This window comes from Sciurus carolinensis, unplaced genomic scaffold (assembly GCF_902686445.1).
Source record: "Sciurus carolinensis unplaced genomic scaffold, mSciCar1.2, whole genome shotgun sequence".
In the NCBI taxonomy this organism is placed as follows: domain Eukaryota; kingdom Metazoa; phylum Chordata; class Mammalia; order Rodentia; family Sciuridae; genus Sciurus; species Sciurus carolinensis.
In genome coordinates, this window is record NW_025920187.1 from 57,446 (window position 1) to 72,298 (window position 14,853).

The 14,853-nt window shown below is 41.2% G+C and overlaps 1 pseudogene; it reads right to left on the reverse strand.

Annotated features, from left to right (window-relative positions):
- Window positions 1-4,371: 4,371 nt before the first annotated feature.
- Window positions 4,372-14,050, reverse strand: LOC124974885 (sulfotransferase 2A1-like; annotated as a pseudogene).
- Window positions 14,051-14,853: the final 803 nt, after the last annotated feature.

Consider the following 14,853-nt stretch of genomic DNA (forward strand, 5'->3'; position numbering starts at 1 on the left):
ACTGGGAAAGCTTTGGTTGTTGGCTGGTTGCATAACTGTTACCAATGTCTTTATGTTTCCTGGGGTGGAATGATTTAGACACTGGTCATGGAAAAACATAAATGAAATACATGTGTTATGTTTAGAGCATGGTTAGTTTGATGGAAAGCCCAGTGACTGTTTGAATAAAACGAAATTGACTGTCATTTCTGCCAATGAGTAAAATTATTATCATAGGCAATGATTAATTTTACAAATGCTGTCTCTGTTGTCAGTCTCTCTGGATTCACATGGTGACTTTTACATTTACTGTGTGGTCTACACTGCTTTCTGATCCACTTTCCTTTTATAAAAATGCAGGTAAGAATAGCACCTTCCTCATGAATTTGTTGCACGGTACATGATATTATGTGGCAAGCAAGTAAAAGAATATCTAGCACACAGTGTGTGCTGAGGAGTTTTGTTTAGTCACTGTTGCTTGTCTTGTTTCTAGTACTAGAATTTATAACAATAAAATGGCTATTTTAAAATGATGATTCTACTTTAAAACAAAACCTCCAAGCTCTATATAGTATAAAATGGTATTCAACGAATTTAGCATTCACAAAAAGTATGCCCTAAGAAGTTAAGTAAACTTTCTAAGTTCTCACTGTTGGTAAAGTATGAGGTGGGGATTCAAATTTCAAGTCATCTGCTTGTGGCAAGACCTAAGTCACCATGCCATTTTACGTGTATGGACATAATTTACTGCGTTCATTAACTAACACTGCAAATTCATGGGCCTTGGTGTCCATCGAGGTAGAATTGTGTTTCATGTATGGAGAGTGAGCAGTGCTGATGCCTATAGGATTCCTGTGGAATAGCAGGTGAGAACAGTTACCGAGTTGTTGATTGTGCACACTTTTGTGTGGATCCCTTACATTCAATGGACAGTTCATTGGTTATAAAATTGTTGGTACACATACTTGTATGTTTGTTTTATAGCATTTTCCTGACACTTTACTGCCACTGAGTGTTGGTGTGTCATCTCCCACTAGTGTGATAAAATTCTCTGGTAGCTAATGTCGGTTATCTGATGAATGGACAAAAAAATGTGGCAGATATAAGCAATGTCATCTGTTCAGTGTGGAAGTCATGCGATCCTACTGTTATGCAGCATGGATGGACCTACAGGATATTATAAGTGACATATGTCAGCTAACGGAAAACCAATTCTACACTTGCCAGGAACATGGAAAAATCAACAACAGAACATCAGAACATCAGAATAGTGCTGAACAGAGACTAGGGATGGTAGGGAGGAGTGAAGGAGAGAGCTTGGTCAATGTCACAAGTTCATAGGTTGGAGGAACATGTCCTGGTGTTCTGTGGCACACTGTGATTGACAATGATGCCTCATATACTTTGGAATAGTTAGAAGTTAGAAGTAAGGTTTTTTTTTTTTTTTTTAAACAACTTTGCCCTTTGTGGAAGCTTGAAGTAATCGGGATGCTTCAAGTTACATAGTTTACATGGACACTAATAGGCATTGTCTACTCAGAGTAAATTTTTCCACGTTTGGTTTGCCTTATAGATATGTGAGCTTAAGACAGTTCTAATCTTATGAGTGTTCCATTGATTACAAACATTGGATCCTTGCCTGGAACCTGCACTTATTCTGTGTCTGATCTTCTTTGCCAGTCTTCTGTATTTAACCATTTTCTGAAATGACCTTTGTGTTTTCAAGATTGTTCATCCTTCCTTCCCCCATTATGTTTATAATGCTCCTTGAATTTGGTGATTGTGAAGTTGATGGCATTCCCTTGAATTTCATCTTCATTTTTGATGATTTTCATTGTTGTTTTTTTGTTTCTCACTTGAGTTCTATAGGTTTCTGAATAATATTCTTCTGTGAAAGGCTCAGAGTTTGAGAAAATTGGATAATGTTTGATGGCTTTCTCAACACTGAGGTGCAAATGATTCAGGTTGGGGATTGGTAATGCCAGAGAAGGGGAAAAGGGAAAGGAGAAAGTGAGAGAGCAAGAGAGAGAGAGACAGAGAGAGAGAGAGAGACAGAGAGAGAGAGAGATGATAATACTTGAATTCATGGGTCAATCTTTGTTTTAGGCAGGTCAAAGTACTGACCTGTCTATCTCACCAAGAAAAACATTTTACTGCCTGTTTAATTTTAGCTAAAATCTACGATAACCACCATGGGAGTCGCTGCAGGTAAATTGCATCAAACAAGGCTTTCTGCATGGTGCCATCTCTTAGGTTTTCATATTGGGAGCCTGCATACCATCAGCAATTGTAAGGGGAGCCTGAATTAACAGAGAGCACTGCCCTGAGAACCTGTGCTCACATCCTGTGCAACACAGGTGCAAGACAAATACAAAGACACAAAGGCCAGTAATTATTAAGAACATTAGAAAAGATTAAAGAAGGAACATCATCTCTAATTGACAACAGAATTGTCACAATGGAATCCATTTGCTTCCCACTGAACAAGGCCAAGATTTTGATGCCAACTTGATGGGGAAGGAGAGAGGTTAATTTGGACAGCTAGCAAGCCCATGAAGATAGTAGGCTCTCAGTAGGAAAGCCATGATAGGGATCCTGTATCCTAGAGGACCACAGGGAGAGCAAAGAAGGGGAAGGTAGTGGAGTGGGCAGGAATGAACTGCTGACTGGAGACTTTAGGAGCCACTCCCGAGGCCTGGAAGGGACAGAGTCTTGGTTAACTTTCTGTTGCTGTATGCAGCCTTCATGGCAGGAGGCAAGTTAGGTCAGCTGAGGTCAAATCAACCTGTATTTGAGTCCAGAGGAGCCACTTGAGAAATGATGAGTATGTTTACCTGCAGAGTTGAGCAAAAACCTGGCCCAAAGTTTTAGACTAACAGAGAAGAGACATATGACAAGAAGGCAGAGAGGGCATGCTTCTCGTTTCTGTTTTCAGTGACCCATTGGACATCTGCAGCAGCAAGTGAAGAGTCAGGATGTTTCCAAATGATCTACAAATGCTTTAAAGATTCCTAAGCTACTGAGCCAGGAGTGGTGGCACATGCCTGTAATCCCATGGGCTCAGGAGGCTGAGGCAGGAGGATTGCTTGTTTAAAGCCAGTCTCTATAAAAGTGACATGCTAAGCCACTCACTGAAACCTTGTCCCTAATAAAATACAAAATAGAGCTCCTTTTGTGGTTTAGTGGTCAAGTCCCGGAGTTTAATTCCTGATACCCCCATCACCAAAAAAGAATCCTAAGCAACTGTTATCATCATACCCTCATGGAAGAGGTGTTTTCTACAGCAAGGTAGTAGGAGACCAATGCTATGTAGCTCAGCTGCTTGACCTCCAAAATTAATGAATTCCACAGTCATCTCAAAGTGAGCAGTGGTAAATGAGTTGATTTGACTTTTACTTTCATTCCAAGATGATTGGAGAAACATTTTGTTACACCTACAAGAGACTAAAAGTGAACAGTCAAAATCAGTTCTAAATGTTCACCTGAGGAAAACTCTGACCTTGGTTTTTTCTTACTTGCCCAAGGAAATATGGGGAAATTGGTGAGGAGAACCCAGAGACATTTACAGGAGTACCGGTAACTCTACAGTGTGTCAAGCCTCAATTCAGTTCTGAAGTACTCTATGCACATCAGCTCAGATAAAACCAAGGATAACTGCTGAATAGTAAGTCTGTGAATGTATCATACCACTCATCATTTAGGTACCTTATGAAAGTTCCATTCCCAGCACTTGTTATTTATGGTGTTTACACCACTAGGAATGAAAAGAAAACTAGGTTGCAAATTAGACTCCTGCAGATCATCTTCCTCATGGATTCTGGAGATAGATGTCATAGAAAAGGAACCTTAGCTTCTTCTATATTCTATTCTTGTTTTAAAAATTAGACACAATTGTGTGTGATATTCATATTCTGTGTCTGGCCTTCTATGCATTTAAAAGACTATAAAGTTCTTTTAAAGCTAGAAAGTAATGAATTGAATAGAGAAATCCCAGTCACTTTTAAGAAGTAAGTGATCAGAGAAGCAAAATGTATAATTCCGGGCTCCAGAGTGAGGAACAAGGTTTTTAATTTTGTGTCAGAGCGTTAGATTTATTATGCACAGTAGTTGAGTAGATCCAGAAACACTCATCCCTGCAGGGAAAGACATTTCAGGTCTCGCTCCCCCCTCCCTGCTGGGCCTCCTCCCCTTTCCCATTCTCCTTCTCTTCTCAGCTAGATTTCCTTTTGCTCCTCTATTAGTTTATATTTCATTGGTTCTTTATGCCATCTTGTCCTTCCCTCCCCTTTCCTCTAGAAATGGGTTTTATTCTAGAACTCCCCAGTTCTGTACTCATCCCAGGACAGGACAACATTTATTAGCATCCATATAAGACCCAAAATGTCTTGGACATTATTCCCATGGGAACAGGTCTTTGGGAAAATCTGCCATCTTCTCTTGGTATACTTTATGAAAGGCTTCATCTTGGGCACTGTGAAGTGATTCTTCCAGTCCCCACAGATGCCTGGAAACATGAAGGAGAGTCACATCAGATCTAGTGACAGGTCTGAAAACTAGGATGTCCTTACACTGTCAAAGCAGTATAATGACCACTGGGTCATGGAGAGCCCTCCTGCTGCCTGGGCACCATATGCTTTTACACTTCTACCTGCCTCTATAGTGTGTCCTGACTCCCCCTCTCTCCCCAACCATCTTGTACCAAATCCATAAGCCACAGTGCTGGGTATAAAATCAGAATATCTGGAATATAACTAAGCCTGACCACTTCTTGTTTTACCCCTTTGGCCCAAGCTACCAAATTTCTGACCTGGGTGATCAGATCAGACGACAACTAGTCTGCTTTGGCCATTCTCTGATAGAAGCTATTCTGCCCCTGGCACCCACACTGATGCGTTGCCAGGCCCAGTGGCTCCAGTCACTTCTGGTTCCGAGTCTCCCAGGACTTCCAGTCTCTTGCAGGTAAGTCCCTTGGTGCTTTTGTTGTTCTGGCCATAGCGTTCTTGTTGTTCCAGATGCCACCCCTGGGACTGCCCAGCTTTAAACATGCCAGGCTCCCCCTCTGCAGGCTCTTTACATGTCTTGACCTCTCCCTAAAGTGCTGTCCTGCTGGACGCATTCACCTCTTGTTCATTTGCCTCTTTCAAGTGTTTGCTCCCATGCAGTTACTCAGTGAGGCCCTCAGTTCAGACTGAACACCTCCACCCTCGTTCACTTCACAGCAATGATCAAACATGGCATGTTCTAGGCATTTCCTTTTGGAATGTGCATATGGTATGTTTTTAAAATATTAGGAAGTCAACACTTTCTATTAATTGTCTCATTCTTCGTGCTTCAAAGAATGACATGCTATATACTAAGTAAATGTTGGCAGGATTAATAAGGAGTGAATAAAATATGAGCATCATATCCTTTTTTACAGATAAGAATTTAGGAAGCCCCAGAGGCTTTACCATTGAGAATATTGGTGTGAAATGGAAATTAATGATATGGATATAAAGCCTTCACTTAAGTGATTTTGTGTTATATTATGTATCATTTAAATTGTTACATATAATCGTACAATAAATATATAAAATATCTATGCTAATATGTTATATTTATGTAAACACTATTGTAGTAGAATGCCTAACATGTCGTTGCTATCTTATAAACACTCATTCTCACTCTTATTTTCATTGTTGTCTTCATTATCAGACAATCTTCATTGATTTCCTCTGCTAGACTCTGCTCCCTCATTGAGTGACATCCCCAGCCCAGTCCTCTGGTTTATCTCTCTGTGCTCCATGTGCATTGTGTGCAGGAATCCTGACCTCTTGAGTATCTTTTGAAGCATTTGTTAGATTTATTCCATGGTTCACCATTCCAGATACGTGAGAACTGGAGGAATTTTGGAAAAAGAGGTTCTCACATCACTTGCAGTAGACGTTTTCAATAGGCCTGAATCCAAGTGCGTTGATGGGATTAATCTTTCCTCACAAGAAGGAGGCCTGACAATGTCTCCTGGCAAACGACCTCCTCTCTACCTTCTTCAGCTTGCTCTTTCTTTGGGAATCTCTATCTTTAGGGCTGTTTTCTATGGTAAGTCAGCAGTGGAGTAGCCCAGACACCACCATCTCCAAAACCACCCTCCTCTCTAGCACTGAATCAGCTTTCCCCAGGTACCTGCAGCCAATACCAGTTTCAATCAAACATTTTTTTTCTGTAAGGCAACACTAGCAGCTTCAGGGCCATACATGATTAAAGGTGATATGTTCAAACACCTTCACTCTTATTGTCGGGTGGTAAAGAGAAGAGTAATCTCATGCATTCTGAAACCAGAGCATTTACCTTTCCTTGCAATTGAGAAGTGCTGACTCGTTAAAGATTCAGGCATTGTTTCAAGAATAGACATCTTATTTTGTTTCATGACGTGGAAGGAGCTATTCTTGAGGACTGAATCCAGTTCTTCTGGATTTAACTTCTTTCCCAGGAATTGACAGATCTTCTCTATGGTGCTTCTTGGGTCCTAAAATGCGAACAAGCAAGATTGAGACTGTGAAAGAGAAAGACAGCAGACATGAGAAGATTGGAATCGAAGTGTTAAGAGGGATGTGGGAGAGAAAGAGGAGAGGAAGATGTATCCAAATGGAAAAAGGCTGAGATGGATTCCAGAAGGAGGGAGAAAGCAAAAGGGAACAGGAAGAGGGACAGAAAGGGTGTGTGATATGAAGATCAGGGTTGCTTCCCAGTGTGGTTGAGTTTAGGACACCCCAGAGGCAGGTGTCAGGATTTCTAAAGAGACTCCTGAGAGTGCAAGATAAGGTCAAGAGACAAAGTCCAAAAGACTCCTCCTTACCCCAGATGATGCTGTGTCCCATAACTGGCACTTGAATAACATAGGACTTTGGAAAATCTTCCTCAACTCAGACCCATGATTATGGAGGGATATCCCTGGGAGATCCCAAAAAAGACATGTATATCTGTAAGAAAAAATATTGCTTTGGCTCCTACACCTTCCCTTTAGGGTAACAGTGCTTTATAATTATTTTTGTCCTCTGAGCCCCAGTTACTATAGAACAATAAGAAACAACTGTGGTAGTAATTTAAAAAGTATTGTGTGATTTCTAGTGAGAATTACAGGGAAGTGTGGGAGCTTGCTGCTGAGGTAGGTGAACATGGTATCCAGGGCTCCTTGGTGAGAACTGACTTCATGCTGAGAACACAGGAGAACATGAAGTAGCTGCAGGAAGGAGACCAGAGGCCTTTCACCAGGGGAAGCAGACAGCTTGCATATGGCATCTGCTCCGTCCCCAAGACATCACTAACAGACCACGTGTTTTCTAAAGTCTGTTCACTGTTTTGGTTTTTGCACAATATTTAATAATTCTGAATGATATTTATAAAAATTCTAAAGATTTCAGTTACATCTGGACCTAGTAAACTCACACAGAACTGTGCAGCTTTGTGCAGGTCAGTGTGGCATGGTCGTGCACCAACAGAAAAATCAACTTAGAATCAGTAGATATTCAGCGTGCTATATCCATCAGTGTAAGTGTCCTCACACTCAGATATTTACTTGGGAAATTTGAACAGACTCTCCATTTGCAATGTGGAAAGGCACAATGACTGTCATCCACAGTCACCGTCCTGTGCTCAGATAGGTAGAGGTCTTCCAGTTGCCCAGCTCTACCTGCACCCACCCCAGTGCTCAGCACCATCTGCAGACCTTTCCTGTCACTCCAATCCCTGACCTCTCAGAGGAGTCACACAGAGTGACTTCTCATCTTCTCATCACCTTGTCAGTCAAGGGGAGAAGCCAGAGAGAGGGACACATTCTGGGGTTAGTACTTTCTGCCTGTCCGTTGTGATGACTAGGTTCCTGTCAGCATCCTGGGTTCTGCACAGAGAAATCCTTGACAGCCACAGGTATGAGAATAAACCCTGGCACCCTGCCTCAGTGTGTGGAAGGGCCCTTTAGTTGTTCCCAGATGGAACTCAGGATGAGGCATGGAGAAAGGGCTTGAACTTGGTGAGTGTTAAGCATAAGCAGGGTAAAGAAGACCCAGGGCTTATTAATTCCCAGTGTTCTCCGAGAGGCTGCGCTTTGACAGGAAACGTGTAGTGGAGACACTGAGGATCAAGAGGGAGCAAGGAAGTTGTGTAGTGGCAGGCACTGACTATGAGAGCGTTCTCACCTTCTGTAGCTCTTCATAACTCAGCAGCAGGACGTTCTCCCTGTGTCTCATGGACATCCAGCCACGAATGTGCTCAAACCATGATCCATCAGGCAATGCAGGTCAGGTACAGGGGTGCAGGTTAAACACTACCAAACAGCGGCTGGGCTGTCCCTGTCACTCATCACACTCTGACAGTTTGATTCAGGTATATTGATAATGTTCCTCAAACTAGGTAATGAAACAGAGAGCGGGACCATTCCTGAACTCATTCTAAGAAACTAATATCATCATGATACCCAAACCAAGGACATATCAAGTCAGAAAACAACAGATCACTATTCCTGATGAACACAGACACAGAAAACCTATTGAGATATTAGCAAATCCTATTCAACAGTAAGATTACATATCATGATGCGTTGGTTTCATTCTAGGGATTTAAGTTTGGTTCAACTTGTGAAAATTTATGAAGGGTTTTTACCACATCTGAAGAATCTTCTTGAGAGAAGAACTTGGCTGAACGTTATGACTATATGTGTCAAACCCAAAGCCAATATCATGCTAATTGGTGAAAACTGTAAACATTTCTCCTAAGATCAGGAAGAATGCAATGATGTCCAGACTCACGGCTCCCATTCAATAGAGTTCTTGAAACTCTAGCCTTAGAAATCAGGCAGGATATGGGTAAAGAATATTACAAGTAGGAATGAAGCCAAATTATCACTGTTTGCAGATGATAAGATAGTATGCTTTGAAGACACAAAAACTCTCCCCAAACACTTCTACAACTGATTACCAAATTCAGCAAAGTAGCAGGATGCAAAACCAATATAGAAAGCCCAAGATCTGTTCTTCATAACAGTAATGAATCTGCTGAGGAAGAAATCACGAATATAATTCCATTCACAATGGTCTTAAAAAATCCTAATTATCCAGGTTTCGTGACAGATGGTTACAATCCCAGGGACTCAGGAAGGTGAGGCAGGAGGATTGGGAGGTGAAAACCAGCCTGAGCGACTTAGTGAGGCCCTAAGCAACTCAGCAATATCCAAAAGAGTGCTGGTGATGTGGCTGAGTAGTTAAGCACTCCTGCGTTCAGTCCCTGGTACCATATCAAACAATACTCAAGAAACCCTGGATGTGATCTATCTAAAGTGGAGAAAAATCTCTTTCAATGAGAATTATAGAATACTGAAGAACGAAATTGAAGAAGACATGAGAATTTGAGAAGCCCTCTTTTGTTCTTGGATCACCAGAATCAAAATTGACATATTACGAAAATAAATCTACAGAGTCAATGCAATCCCTATCAAATACCATTGACGTTCTTCAGAGAAATAGAAGCAAGAATCCCAGAATTGAAATGACACAGAAAAATCTAAAGCCATCTGAGCAATGAGAACAATGATGAAGAGCTGGCATGAGGCTCAGTGGCAGAGCGTTTGACTGGCATGTGCTCGGCCCTGGTCTAGTCCCCAGCACACACACTCACACACAAAGAGTAATGCTGAAGGTGTCACATTCCAATGTCTTCCCAATCTCAAATCATACCAAAGAGGTGTAGTAACAGAAAAATTGAACTTATATCAAACCAGACCTATAGATCAATTGATTAGTATGGAAGACACAGAGACAATCTTCAGAGACAGACTCTTCTGATCCTTAACAAAGACACCAAAAGCAAATATTGGAGAAAACAGCCTATTTAATAAATGGTGCTTGGAAAACTGAATACCTGCATATAGAGAAATGACGCTAAATCCTGCACAAAAATGAACTCAAAGTGGATCAATAAAACATGAATTAGACCATCAACACTGGAACTACTAGTAGGAAACAAAGCACCTTCACGTCAATGTATAGATGCAGGAATGACTTTCTCCATAAGACTCCTAGTGTTCAGGAAACAAAACCAAGAATTGGTAAATGAAATGGCATCAATTAAAAACTTTCTGCAGAGCAAAGGGAATGAGACAAAGAAGAGAGGGTCTACAGAATGGGAGAAAATCTTTGCCAGCTACTCCTGTGACAGGATTAATACCCAGAATATATACATGCTCAGAAATCTTAACACCGAAAATCAAATACCCCAATGAATAGATGGGTAAATGACAATCATTTCTCAGAAGGAGAAATATGATGGCAAACAATTTTATACAAAATATTGTCAACTTCTTACACAACCAGATAAAAGCAGATTAAAGCCACACCGAGATTGCATCTCACTGTAGTTAGAATCATCAAGAACACAAATAACAATAAATGCTGTCAGGGATGTGAGAGAAAAAGAACACTTACAATTAGTACCACCAGCATGGATATCAGTATGGGGTTTTCTCAAAAGTCTAGGAATGGAACCACCATATGCCTTGGTCATAGAATCCCTTGGTATTTATCCAAAAGAATTAAAGTCATTGTACTATAGCAATGCATGCATGCCCATGTTAATAGCAGTTCAATCACAGCAGCTAAGTTATGGAGCAAGCCTAGGTATCCACTGGATGATGAATGGATAAAGGAAATGTACTCCATATACATGACATGGCTTACTGAATCATAAAGAAGAACTCAATTCTGTCACTTGCAGGAAAAAGGAAGGAACTGGAGAACAACATGCTAATTGAAAGAAGTCAGACTCACAAAGGGAAGGGTTGTCTGTCTTCTCTCATATGTGGAAAGTATACAGAAAAAGAACACAAAAGTGATAACAGGAAATTAGTAGAAAGGGCAGTAGAGTTGGGGAAGCAGATCTTATGTCTCGGAACTCTCACCATTTCCTTGGATGAAGCATTTAAAGTATTGTTCCAGTGACTCTGGTTTCTTAAGTAAGGTTTGATGTAGTCCAAAAATAATAACTTGATACAAGAACATCTTTGGGATTTCTCATGAGATATAGCACCTTAAATTAGGAAAAAATGAGGGAATGAAAAATCAGTCTCAATCAGTCATTTCTCACCTTGATCTTGATCTTTCCTCAGGTAGATCTTACTGAATCTCTATTTAACTTCAGTGGGTTCCTTTGACAAATTCGTTATAGTATTCCTTAATAAAATATACATTGTAAACTTCCTATATCATATTCCTTGATAGGAATAGAAGAGGTCTAACTTGTTTCTTATTTCTGGGTTATCAGTCTACAGAATAGAGGAAGCTGCTGAAAAGTTTTACATGGTAATGGTTGAATTATTTTTGTGTTCTCCCATAATGATCACTAACAGCAGAATGGATTAAGAAGTTATGAAATATTGAGATTCATAACAATATACGGTCATTCACACACAAAAGACCTTTGAGAATTGCACAGACATTACTTTCATAAAGCATGAAGGCATTTATACAAATTCAAGAATAAGCAAAGTAATCTGTAACTGTATTCCAGGGTGGGTTTCCTCAGTTTGTGGGCACCGATTAGTAGAAGGGGCCTGGGGAATCTTTCTGGACTGTAGAAATGTCTAAGTCTGGTCTGGAATATAGTTGCTTAACTGTGTACATATGTATATATTAAGAGGCCTGTGTTCAATGTTAATGAAAACACACACAAACGCACACAAACATAACACACACCAGTGGAGTGGAACATCAGAATTTGACATGTGTTTGCATCAACTGTCTTGGTGTTATTCTTGCAGGTCTAATGTCTTCTTAGGCCTCAGTTTAATGAGGCAGAGGTTAAGGAAACCCAACAGGAGACATGGAATTGTGTGTATTGGAGCAGCCTCACTGTGAGGCACTTTCCAAGACAGGAGTTCATTAATCTAGGTTTCTTGGTGATGTTTAAAGAAACATATGAAAAAAATCAGAAGTCAACAAACACTTTTAGAAAGCATGTTTCTACAAATAGCCTCTGACACCTTAGATCTTGGATATCCATGGTCCATGCTGACTAATCCTCAGCCATGGGGAGGCTGAAGTGGCTGCTGATCACAAAGCACATTGACATGCAGTGGGCTGTGGTGGTTAGAATAGAGAGCCAGGCTCCCGATCAGTCCCAGGGTTTATGCATTTATTGATGTATGCATACTCTGCACTCCATATGGGCAATTCTGACATGGGGGCTTCCACCTACCTGGCACGAGGCTTTTATTGAATTAATATTAGCTAACATCTTCAAGAGCAGGAAGGAGGGATACTCTAGTGTAGATGAAGTTATAAATTCTGGTTGCACATAAGTTGTGGTTTTCTAAGACTCTGGCCTTAGCCAGTCCTGTATGGCTCAATTCAGGCTAGGTAATGAGTGCAATGGTCCACATCCTTGCACTCAAGTGTGGTCTGAGTTGTGGCCTCATCAACCTCACCTAGTGTCTGAGAATCTCAGGTCTCTCCCAACCTACCCCATGAGCAGACAGCCTGCAAGATCTACAGGTTTTATCTAGGCCCATGAAGGACAAAAAGCATTGATGAAACATTAGACACTTACCTTGGCCTTGGAAGTGAAGAAAGATTTGGGGAATAGATGGAAGGGAAGGTGAGAGGTCAGGAGTCTTGGTCTTTCACTCTCATTTAGCAATTTGCAACCCAGTCTTGTCTGTAACCAGCTGAGCGTTTCCAGATGGGCACAGACTGAATCCACTTGGTATCCCCTTTGGAGTGAATCAGGCAGAGAATTTCAATCAACCAGTGGGTTCCTAGATAAGGAAGTAAAAGTGATGTTCATTCATTTTAACCTGACTTGTGAACAAAAAACCATGATAAAATCCATAACATAAACATAACCATATCCCCATTCAAAGCATGCAATCAGGTAGTGCTAAGTAGTGTTAATCACGTTCCTGTTTTTGTCAGCCAATGTTCAGAACCTGTTCATCTTTAATAACTGGAACTCTGTGCTTATTAACAGCATTTCCCTACTTATGTACACGTTTCAGTCCCTGGATCCACCATAGTGCTTTCTGTTTCTATGAACTTAACTACACTAGGTATTTGCACCAATTGAATCATGTAGTATTTTTCCTTTTGTGCCTGACATATTATTTAGCACAATGCCCTCAGGACTGATCTATGTTGTAGAAGGTTCTGAATATTTTTCCTTGCTATTGCTGAATTTTAGGGCTGTGGATATAGCTCAGCTGGTAGAGTGCAAGGCCCTGAGATCGATCCCCAGTACTGCAAAAAAAAGAAAAAAAAATGAATTTTATTCCATTGTATTAATATGCAACATTTTGTTTATGCATTCACTTGTCAATGCATTTGAGGTTGCTTCCACCTCATGGCTCTTTGCTGAGATCCTTTGATGATGTTCCCACTCTTCTTGACTTTCCAACACACCATCCCTTCTGATTCCTTGGCCTCCATTGTCACACAGTTTGCCCTGCTCCTGCCCCCAGTTCCACTCCCAAGGTTGCAGGATGCCTGCCCTTTCAGTCCTTTACAATTTCCCTGCTCATTTTTGATTCCCAGCCTTTTCCCATGCTGATTCTCCTACTCTAAAATAGCCTTCTTCTGCACATGATCTCCTATTCAACTTTTTATTTCTATTGAGCTGCTCTTTTGCTGTTAGTTCTTCACTGGTCCTGCTCACCACCCATTTCTCCCATGCCATCACACAAACATCTGAATCTGCTTAGGATTCACTCCTATACGCTCTTCCAATACCTAAGATGATCCCTGCTGAGCACTTGTTTCACTCTCTGCAATTGTCTGAATGGAAGTGGCTGGGGCACTGCCCCTTCCTCCCAGAGCAGGGCTCCCTGGCATGTGGAGCACATTCCATCCATCTGCTGAGTGCACAAGGACGTAGCTCTCACCTTTCTCATGGGTGTTTCCTGTCCTGATTCCTTACCTGATTTAGGGTACGACACCATTACTGTATCTTCATCCTTTATCACATACTTAGTACATGCTTCTTTTATACCTTCAATGGTGTGACCAACAAAAGGAAAAGGTAACCCTTCAAACCACAGGAACTCATATGTCATGATGAGGAATTCTCTGGTCGTGGGGCTGGGTTTCAACTGTAGCCACCATTGGAAGTTGTGGGAGATTTTGGGAGACTAGCCTTTAAAGGAAATTTCAAAGAATCATTAACTTTTTCTTGTTGTCAATTTAACTGGTTGGTAAAAGGAAATTTTGACGGGTGATCCAAAGCTTCATGGTATTCAGCAATTTTGGACTCATTCAGTGACCATGAGCATGATGATCTGGGCATGAGTTCATGGGCAGGACCCCACAGCAATGCGGCCATATAAACCAGTGAGCAATACCTGGGACCTGAAGAAGGCCATTCTTTTCCATTTATTTGCATTACAAAGAGTTTTCAATATGGAATTTCTACATGAAACTGAGAGGTACAGTGTAGTGATAATAGCCTGGAAGGATGTTGAGGAACATGCACTGATGACTCTTTGATTCTAAAGGACAAGGACCTGCATTAGGGTCGTTAGATATGGGGGTGGACTGTAACTGGATCTGGGGTCCAGTCCTTCTCTACCTTCTGATTGACGCATGAGACTGGGTTTCATTCTTCCAGGATTTAAGGACTGAGATAAGTGAATTTTCTTATCTGCCACATCAGCAATGAATGAATACCCTGTCACATACTTGCGCTAGCACTTTCAGTTCCCAGTTGACCCTGGGGGTCAACACTTCACATGTGTAGGCAACATATCAAATCCACGGAGTCCTTAAACACTGGTCTCCTGCTGTCAGGAATGCTTCAGGATACACCTGCATTTTTATCAATTCCCCATGGACTTCTGTCACCTCCAGTGAGAACCATCTG